Source organism: Silene latifolia, chromosome 6 (assembly GCF_048544455.1).
Source record: "Silene latifolia isolate original U9 population chromosome 6, ASM4854445v1, whole genome shotgun sequence".
NCBI classification, from domain to species: domain Eukaryota; kingdom Viridiplantae; phylum Streptophyta; class Magnoliopsida; order Caryophyllales; family Caryophyllaceae; genus Silene; species Silene latifolia.
The window spans coordinates 10,144,110-10,153,542 of record NC_133531.1 but is presented as its reverse complement, the minus strand read 5'-3'; the positions used below and the strand labels follow the sequence as shown (position 1 = coordinate 10,153,542).

Here is a 9,433-nt window from a genome sequence, read left to right as displayed (position 1 = left end):
GTAATACCAATTTAGTCTACACATCGGTAAATCACAAGTTGTTAACATAACGAGGACAATACACCAAATCATTTCACAAAGGTCGACGGACCAAAAGTTGTGCCCCAAAATACATCATTATCAACAAGCTGCAAATATCAGCCCCTTCCTCACTTCCTCTTATTACCGGCAGCTTTGTGGATCGGACGGCTCGTGGCACGGTGACATCGGAAGTGCTACTTTGAACAGACCTGCAGCTTAGGGGACTGGACGGTCTCTAGCACGAGTGTACCCGAGCCCGCACGAGCGGCTTGGTGCTTCCTTGCCAATGGTGGGGGTACCACGTTTTCCAAAGCTTGGTCCACCTGATCGAGCATGGCAATGAAGTCGATTAACACGGATCGTGTTCATAAAACTCAATAGGTACATACATTTTCAAACTATGATCGTCACATTTCAAACAACAACACATATGTCACTATGTCTATGTAAAGATGTCATGATGTTAAGCTCATGGCACAATATCTGAACATTTTTATGTCACCATGTTTACAAATTTAGTCTACATTATAGTGGTGACATTTCATAATGTGTACAAACCACAAGGATATGTTATCGTATTTCATAATGCTCATCATATGGTGGTCACATTTTAAACAACTTCACATATGTCACTATGTGTAAGAGAACATGTTAGGATGTTAAGCTCATGTCACAATATCTGAACACAGTTATGTCACCATGTTTAGATATTTATTTTACATTACAATGGTGACATTTTAGAACAATGATACTTACCCTACACTAAAATGGTCACATATCAGACTGTTTACAGATAACAAGGATATGTTATTGTATTTAATTTAAATAACCACAATAGATCTGGAACATCTGCTGATCAAAGCAGTAACATGTCAAAAGTGACTAATATGTGACCCTGTTTTGCCATATTTGTAACCCTGTCAATTTTTGGTCAAAAAACACCCAAACACATATTGATGGGGCATATTCTGCACCGCTGACCAAAGTCAACACACTGAGCAAGGTCAAAGATATCCACAGCAAGTCAACGACTTAGACTGTCTAGCCGATGCATCCCATCGGCCAGCTAGCTATGACGTCTCTACCGACAACTCGCCGGTAGGGACACATACCCGCGTACTCATATCCAAGACCCTCCGTAGGCCGCCATAGGTTCATCGGCCGAGGGTAGAACGGTCTTTCCACCTGATAAGCCACTTGGCCACTTGGCCACTACGTGACAAAAGGTGAAAGCCTATAAATACTCCTCAACCTTCTTTGAGGAAAGGGATCCTACAACTAAACCTAAATACACTATTCATCTGGTAACATCTCTCTTATCTCTCTACAATACATTCCTAGCCAATTAGCATACAACTTATACCTCTAAGTTCACTGACTTGGGCGTCGGAGTGGGTACGCTTGGCACAAAGCCAAGCCCTCAGTTCGTTCATTGTTGCAGGGGAGGCCGAGGGAGACGATAGAAGCACGAAGGGTCTAACCCAAGACATTATTCTACAAGCCACGGGTGGTAACGATACTTGCTCTGGAATTATACCCGGAACAATTGGCGCCGTCTGTGGGAATGCCATAGAGGAGCTGATCCGGAAGGGAAGCCTCGGCAAGTACGTTGCAAAAGGCCAAAAGACTGACGCCGGCGGTTCAGATAGGAAGTCCGTCTTCGAGCGAATTGGCGTGATTCATGTTGTCATCGGGGGCAACGAAAACGGAGGGTCCGCTCATGGGCACAAGCGGCACCTAAACGAGCTATACCAGGCCATCAACTTTGTGCCCAACTCAAGGATCCCCTCTGCAAGCATCCCCGATATGACTATCGGAAGAAAGGACTACGAAGGGGTCATCGCCCCTCGGCCGACCCGCTTGTAGTCAATTTGGACATATCCAACCACCTGGTCAAGAGGTGCCTGATTGACACAGGTGCTTACACGAATATCATGTTTAGGGAGTGCTTTCTCGGCCTTGGCCTGAAGATCAAGGACTTAAGCCCCTGCACCAACCCCCTATACTGCCTTCATTTGGGGGCCGGTGCCGCCGGGATCAATTAGACTCCGGTGACGTTCGGCGAAAAGAACGCGGCTAAAAACGTCCTAGCCGAGTTCGTCGTCATTGACGGCTCGTCCGCCTACAACGTTCTCATAGGCCGAGTCACCCTGAGCGAGGCCGACGCGATAATGTCCATCCGGCCCTAACGCCGATGTACGTCTCGGACGGGGAAGCGATAAGCTCGTCTCCAAAGACGAGAAGGATGAGGTGGTCAACGTCCAGATAGCCGCCCGAGGTTGCAACATGCAATCCCTCAAAGAGGCGAAGAAGTCCGAAAAAGGAAAAAGCCCGTCCTTACAACAGGGGGGCGACCTCATGGATACGACTAGTGGCTGATTGGGGGGATGTGCCTGTGATGAGCCGTTAGGACATTGGTAATCTCGTAAAATTTATGTAGCTGCGGAGGTGTCCGAAATAGCTGTGGACACCCCGACGCATGTTTTTCTTTTTACCTAGTAAAAAGCCTTTCATCAAAGCAGAATTTTGCCATCAGTCATCTATCAAGAAACAGACGCCGGCTCACACTGTCATACCGACAAGAGCGGCAGTCTCCATCAAGAAACTAGCGCCGTCGCAGTCACCCCAAGTAGTAGACGCCACGGCAGTCACCCCAAGAGGTTTGATGCCGTCGATACTCCAAGTGGTAGACGCCACGTAACACGCTATCGAGAAATGTACGCGGCTCACACTGTCATACCGACAAGAGCGGCGGTCTCCATCAAGAAACTAGCGCCGTCGCAGTCACCCCAAGTAGTAGACGCCACTAGCCACCCCAAGAGGTTTGATGCCGTCGCATCACTCCAAGTGGTAGACGCCACGTAACACGCTATCGAGAAACAGACGCCGGCTCACACTGTCATACCGACAAGAGCGGCAGTCTCCATCAAGAAACTAGCGCCGTCGCAGTCACCCCAAGTAGTAGACGCCACGGCAGTCACCCCAAGAGGTTTGATGCCGTCGCAGTCACTCCAAGTGGTAGACGCCACGTAACACGCTATCGAGAAAAATGTACGCCGCTCACACTGTCATACCGACAAGAGCGGCAGTCTCCATCAAGAAACTAGCGCCGTCGCAGTCACCCCAAGTAGTAGACGCCACGGCAGTCACCCCCAGAGGTTGACCATGCCGTCGCAGTCACTCCAAGTGGTAGACGCCACGTAACACGCTATCGAGAAACACGACGCTCACATCGTCATACCGACAAGAGCGGCAGTCTCCATCAAGAAACTAGCGCCGGCTCACACTGTCGCACCGATAAGAGCGGCAACCACCCTCGTAAGGCGGATACCACGACAAGAACGGCCGCCGTCGCACACTACGTTCGCAAAAGCAAAAGTGTCTTGGAAGCATTGAGACACAGTCGAGATACACACTTTAAGACGGCCCCGGCCAGGTCAAGACGGAAACGAAAAGAGCGCTCAATTAGGAAAACGGAGAACTCGACAAAGATGAGATGAAGACCTCGGCCAGCCGGAGGCGAAAGAAACGAACTATTATTAGAAGATAAGTTACAAGAATTACAAGTGAAAAGAATACGACGACGACGCCGCCCCCACAGGATAAGCCGAAATATAATCTACCAAGGTCGTACCAAAAGAGGCAAAAACTAGCATTATGTTCGAAACCGAGAGATAGCGGAGAGGAAGGGCCGAGTAATTGACCCCGGAAAGTCAAGGCACTGTTGTAAACTTGTTCTCATCAAGCAAAGCACATGGTAGCATGTGAGAGAGTGAAACAGATCTGTCAGAACTTGTTCTCATCAAGCCGCGTCTTCTTGGCGGGCAACCCAAAGGCTTTTCTAGCGACCTCGGCCTTGGCCTCGGCATCCTCATTTGCCCTCATCCTTTCGGCTTCTTCCTTGGCTACTCTAGCCCTCTCAAAGAAGAGTCGCTTTCTCCGCGGCCGCCTCCTCTCCATCTTCGCCTTCACCGCCTCCTTCGCCTTCTCCGCCGCGGCATCCACCTTAGCCTGGAGCTTGTCATCAAGCAAAGACGTCGAACCCGCCCCACGGGAAGGAACCATCAAGAGGGAAAATCTCCCGATAACTTCCCTAGCAAAGCATCTTCGGCCAAATCCCGAACTCGGCGCACAACTTGGGAAGTGTCGGTTTGCGGCATCTCGATGTCCGCCTCCTTTTGCTTGATGATGGCATCTCCGCCCGAACCACCTCCGCCCCGAGCCTTAAACAGTCCCGGGACTCGTTCCCGCTTGAGGTAGAGGTCGGCGCGCCCCGAGCAAGCTCACATTTCCTCCCATTCCGCGACCTCGAGTGGCGCAGCCTCGGCTTTAGCCCTCTCAACAAGGACCTCCTTTTCGGCGTCCTCCCGAGTTTTCTCTCTCCGCCGAGAGCGCCTTCTCGCCTTCTCCCCTAAGCCTCTCGCTCGTTGAGAAGATCCGGCTTCGCCGATGCAGCCACCGCTTTGTGGCATTACGCTCATGAACGGCCCGAGCCACGGCCTTCTCTTGCTCCCCGAGACGAGCGGTAGCCACGTTCCACCTCGCGCCTCCCTAATAAGCTTCGTTCCCTCCTCTATAAGCTCGGAGACGGAAGCCTTCTGGGATGAAGGGACGATGGTGGCAATTTGGCCACTAGCTTTGTGGCCGGGAGACGAAGGCCTACTGGGATGAAGGGTTGGCGGTGGTGCCTTGATCACCAACCCGTGCAGAGGACCCCACCGCCCGCCGCCAACGTGAGCAATAGCCGATCGTGGCGATCTGCAGAATTCAATTAAAACATCGTATCAACACCGACTTATCGAAACACCCGATGGTTCGGCTAAATTTAGGCCACAAGCCGATAGGTACCATGTTTGGGCTTCTTGGCCGGGAGGAGGCACTTCCTTGCCCACGATAGAAGCTGTCCTTTTCCTCCTACAGATAAGAGGAGGTCCCTCCGCATCAGAGTCCCCCTCATCAGGAATTTCAACAACCTCCACCTTCTTAGGGGAGGGACGGAGTCTGAAACCGGCGCCGCTTTCCGCGTCCGACGCACCACACCAGAATAACCCTCGCCGCGCCTCCTCCTTGCCCAAGACCTTTAGCCGCTGCTCCATAAGATCATTCGACGACATCCCGCGGTCATGGGCGGAGCCTTGGGATGCAAATTAGCAACGGTTTTATCCGGATGTAGCCCCATTCTCCGAAGAAGATCCTCAGGTAGTTCCGGTCCAAAGTGGTCTACGAAAGAAACAAAGCAAAAGTCAAGTAGAAGAAATGAATCGAAGTTCGAAAATCAAGAAACATTGAGAGCGGCGGTGTAACACCCCCATTTATTTAAGGGCCTATATTAGGACTCCCCAAATAACTAAGGGTGTTACCATCTCGGTTCCCCGAGGTAGTAGATAACAAAGGGAAAGAAGCGCAGTACTTTATTAAACAAATGTAATGTCATTACAACAGAAATAAAGTTTGCCTCGGAAAATAAAGTGAATGTCTGCAAACATGAAATGAAACTACTAAAGTGATCTAGACTCTAGTCTGGTCCGGATCCAAGCCCTCTCTTCCCATCCAGCTTCCATGGTCTCAAGTACTGTCAACTGCTTCCCAATAATTTGGTTCATCACAGCGTACACGAATACACGGGGTCAACTATGAAGTTGAGTAGGAAAATAGAATAAGTACGACAATGAATTCATAACTCTATTTCCAATTCGTCACATCCTCCACCTCTCCATATCACAGACCCTGAATAATCTCTATACCGTATCACAGACCCGAATAGTCTCCGTTCCATATCACGGACCCTGAATAATCTCTATACCGTATCACGGACCCCGAATAGTCTCCGTTCCATATATCGGACCACTCGAACAATTTCCGCTCCATATCACGGACCACTGAATAATCTCTCGTTCCATATCACGGACTCGAATAATCTCCACACTGTCTTATATCACCACGTGATAGGATATGCATAACATAACAAAAATTAATATAATAAACAATACCACCTGCAATTCTCAAGACAGGTTCACTTAATTCGATTCAGTATTTAAGTGGAATATCAACCCAGTCTATTCCCCTACCTCAAATTGCAGAATGACAATCCAAACAGCTGCTAAAAATACTCCACGCGAAAACCGTCACCTAAACATATAATATTTATTCAATTATTATTCCTTCAATTATCCCCCATTCTAAAATAACAATGATACCAAATATAGTGACTTTCTAAAAGTGGGAAGTTTCCTAAAATAGAAACTTCCCCGAAATAGTAGCCTTGCCCAAAATAGAAACTTTTCTCTTTTAACAAACCCGACTCAAAACCCGTCTTTAATTAATTACTCATTATTAATTATTATTTTATTTTAAATAACTCGGAACTCAAACCAAAACGATAATTAAAGGTTTAAATGAATTATATGGTGAAACGAATCAACACTTGGACAACTCGAACAATCCCGACTCTAATTATATTAAATAACTCGAGAATTAACTTAACTCAATTATTTAACGACACGGGAATTATATTAATTAATTAAGAATACGACCAATTAACGAATTATATTAATTAAACTATGAAAACCCCGTCTTTATTTCGCTAATAACTCGGAACTAGATTAATTAATTAAGCATATAATAACAATATTAATAATACTAATGGTAACACACTAACAATACTAACATAATAATAATAATACTAATAATGATAATAACAATAGTAATTATAATATCCAACCATGAACCGACACAACAATCTGCAGCCCGCGAAGAACTCGACTCGAATTCATTACACGACACACACACACCCCTCGACCCGTGTTATCAACCAAACCCGTGCCCCTCAGCCACCGCCAGCCACCACACGCCTGCACCCACCTCAACCTGTTCCACCCCCGACACCCAGAAATGGGTCGACTCCCGCCGGCAAGCCGAGCCACGGCCATAACTTGGCCTGGTTCACCACCCAATCCCCCACAAACACGCCAAACAGGTTTGTAAAGACACGGTGCAACCCCAACGACCACCCACAACACCACCAACAACCACCTCTGACAACATCTCCGACAACTACACTACCCATAGGACGTGGTGCCACCACATCGACCTCCCCCGAGTCAATGGCGGCACCACCCCAAGGTTCCTACCTGAAACAGGACTGAAACACCCACCCTAGACGCCATTTCCGACACCCACAACCACAACAGCCACCCTCAAAACCACCAGAAGACTCGACCCCACCCCAAGAACACAACCTAGCCACCACGACTCATCGACTACAGCGACACACATGATATTACAAAAATGAACTGGAAAACAAGGTAACGAAACGAATGGTGATGACGACCTTACCTCGCCTGAACTGCCACCTCGGCCACCCTAGCAACCGCCGTCAGCTTCTCTCTGTCTCTCACTCACTCACTTGCACAGTTGGTGTGTAATAGTTGTCAGCAAGAAGGGTAGGGTGGTCGGGTTTTTAAAAAGGAAGAAGAGGGGCAAGGGAGTATGGGTTGCATTGTTGTTGGTGTAGGCGTGGAGTTGGAGTATGGGTAGTCTAGGTTTAATAAAAAATAGTCAAGCATGCTTTACACTCCCAAAGACACGGTCCCCTTAATTATTTTGGGTCCGATTGGTTTCTTATTTGCGTTTAACCAATACCCGCAATCCTATATTTAATTATCTTATGTGAAACGTAAACTTACGAGAATACTTCCGTATTATCCCGACAATCGAGTAACATAAATATGTACCTACTTTCATGATTAAATTTAACGTCTTGTGATTATAGTTTGTTATTTATTATATTATAATATTATATTATTTAGCGACATAACACTGCCGGCTTATAATAATTTATTAAAAGTCAGGGTATTACAGTCTTCCCCAATTAAAATGAACTTCGTCCCGAAGTTCACCCAACGTAACCGCTTAAAGGGTTTACTCAACTTCTTTTACTTGTTCCTTATTTGGTTGTACTTTATAAAGCTACACGTAAAACTTCGAAATGTTACATTCTACCCCCCTAAAAAAAAAATGTTACGTCCTCGTAACTCACCTTAGGTGAACAAGTGCGGGTACTTCTCTTTCATAGACATTTCAGTTTCCCACGTAGCTTCCTCGACATTGTGATTAGTCCATAAAACTTTCACTAAAGTCTGTTTCTCCTTCCTAGTTTTTCTTACTTTCTGTCCGGATCTCTTTTGGCATCTCCACGTAGGATAACGTTCGTCTACTTCAACAACATCATGGTCCAAAGATATGCGAAGGATCACTCACATACTTCCTCAATTGTGAGACATGGAATACATTGTGGACCTTAGCTAGAGATGGAGGTAAAGCTAGTCGATATGCCACTTCTCCCACTCTGTCCAATATCTCATATGGTCCAATGAATTTCTGACTCAGCTTTCCCCGTTTCCCAAATCTCATCACCCCTCTCATCGGCGATACTTTCAGCAAAACTTTCTCTCCAGCCTCGAAAGAAATATCACTTCTCTTGAGATCAGCATAGCTCTTCTGCCTATCTTGGGCAGCTCTCATCTTCTGCCGGATAACCCGAACCTGTTCCACCATCTCTTGGATCATCTCTGGTCCCAACACCACCGTATCAGCTCGATCATCCCAACACACAGGACTCCTACACTTCCTCCCATACAAGGCCTCAAAAGGGGCCATCCCAATGCTAGCATGATAGCTGTTGTTATACGAAAACTCTATCAACCCCAGTCGATCCTCCCAAGATCCCCCAAACTCTAGCACACAAGCTCTCAACATATCTTCCAAGGTCTGAATAGTTCTCTCAGTCTGACCGTCGGTAGCTGGATGAAAAGCTGTACTCATCTTCAGCTGAGTACCCAATGCAGATTGCAGCTCCTGCCAAAACCTAGATATGAATCTCGAATCTCGATCTGAAACAATGTCCTTAGGCACACCATGCAATTTGAGCACATTCTGAACATATAACTTAGCCAACTCAGCCTTACTCCAGGTATCTTTCATAGGAATAAAGTGAGCAGACTTAGTCAACCTGTCAACAATCACCCAGATCATATTGTTGCCTCTCTGAGTTCGTGGCAACCCCACAATGAAATCCATGGATATACTTTCCCACTTCCACTCTGGCACCTCTAGAGGTTGAACCTTGCCCTGCGGTCTCTTATGCTCCCCTTTCACTCTCTGGCATGTCAAACATCGAGACACAAACTCAGCAACTTCCTTCTTCATATTCGGCCACCAGAAAGTCTTCTTAAGATCTTTGTACAACTTGTCACCCCCCGGGTGAACGGAATATGGCGTGGCATGAGCCTCGGTTAGAATCTTCTTCTTCAATCCTTCGTTGTCAGGGATGCACCACCTCCCATTGAACCTCAAATTACCATCAGAATGAATGCTGAATTTGGATTTGACCCCTCCATCAGCGCTCTCAATC

At 47.2% G+C, this 9,433-nt stretch overlaps 1 long non-coding RNA gene across 2 annotated transcripts; it reads right to left on the bottom strand.

Moving 5' to 3' along the window:
• Window positions 1–282: 282 nt before the first annotated feature.
• On the bottom strand, window positions 283–7,471 carry LOC141658568 (uncharacterized). 2 transcript variants are annotated; one of them, XR_012549303.1, is made up of 3 exons: window positions 7,352–7,471; window positions 6,090–6,150; window positions 283–344 (listed from the first exon to the last, which is right to left on the bottom strand). It is a non-coding gene; the product is annotated as an uncharacterized LOC141658568 (long non-coding RNA). The 2 variants fall into 2 exon arrangements; XR_012549302.1 differs by having other exon boundaries at window positions 7,357–7,471.
• Between the last annotated feature and the right edge of the window lie 1,962 nt (window positions 7,472–9,433).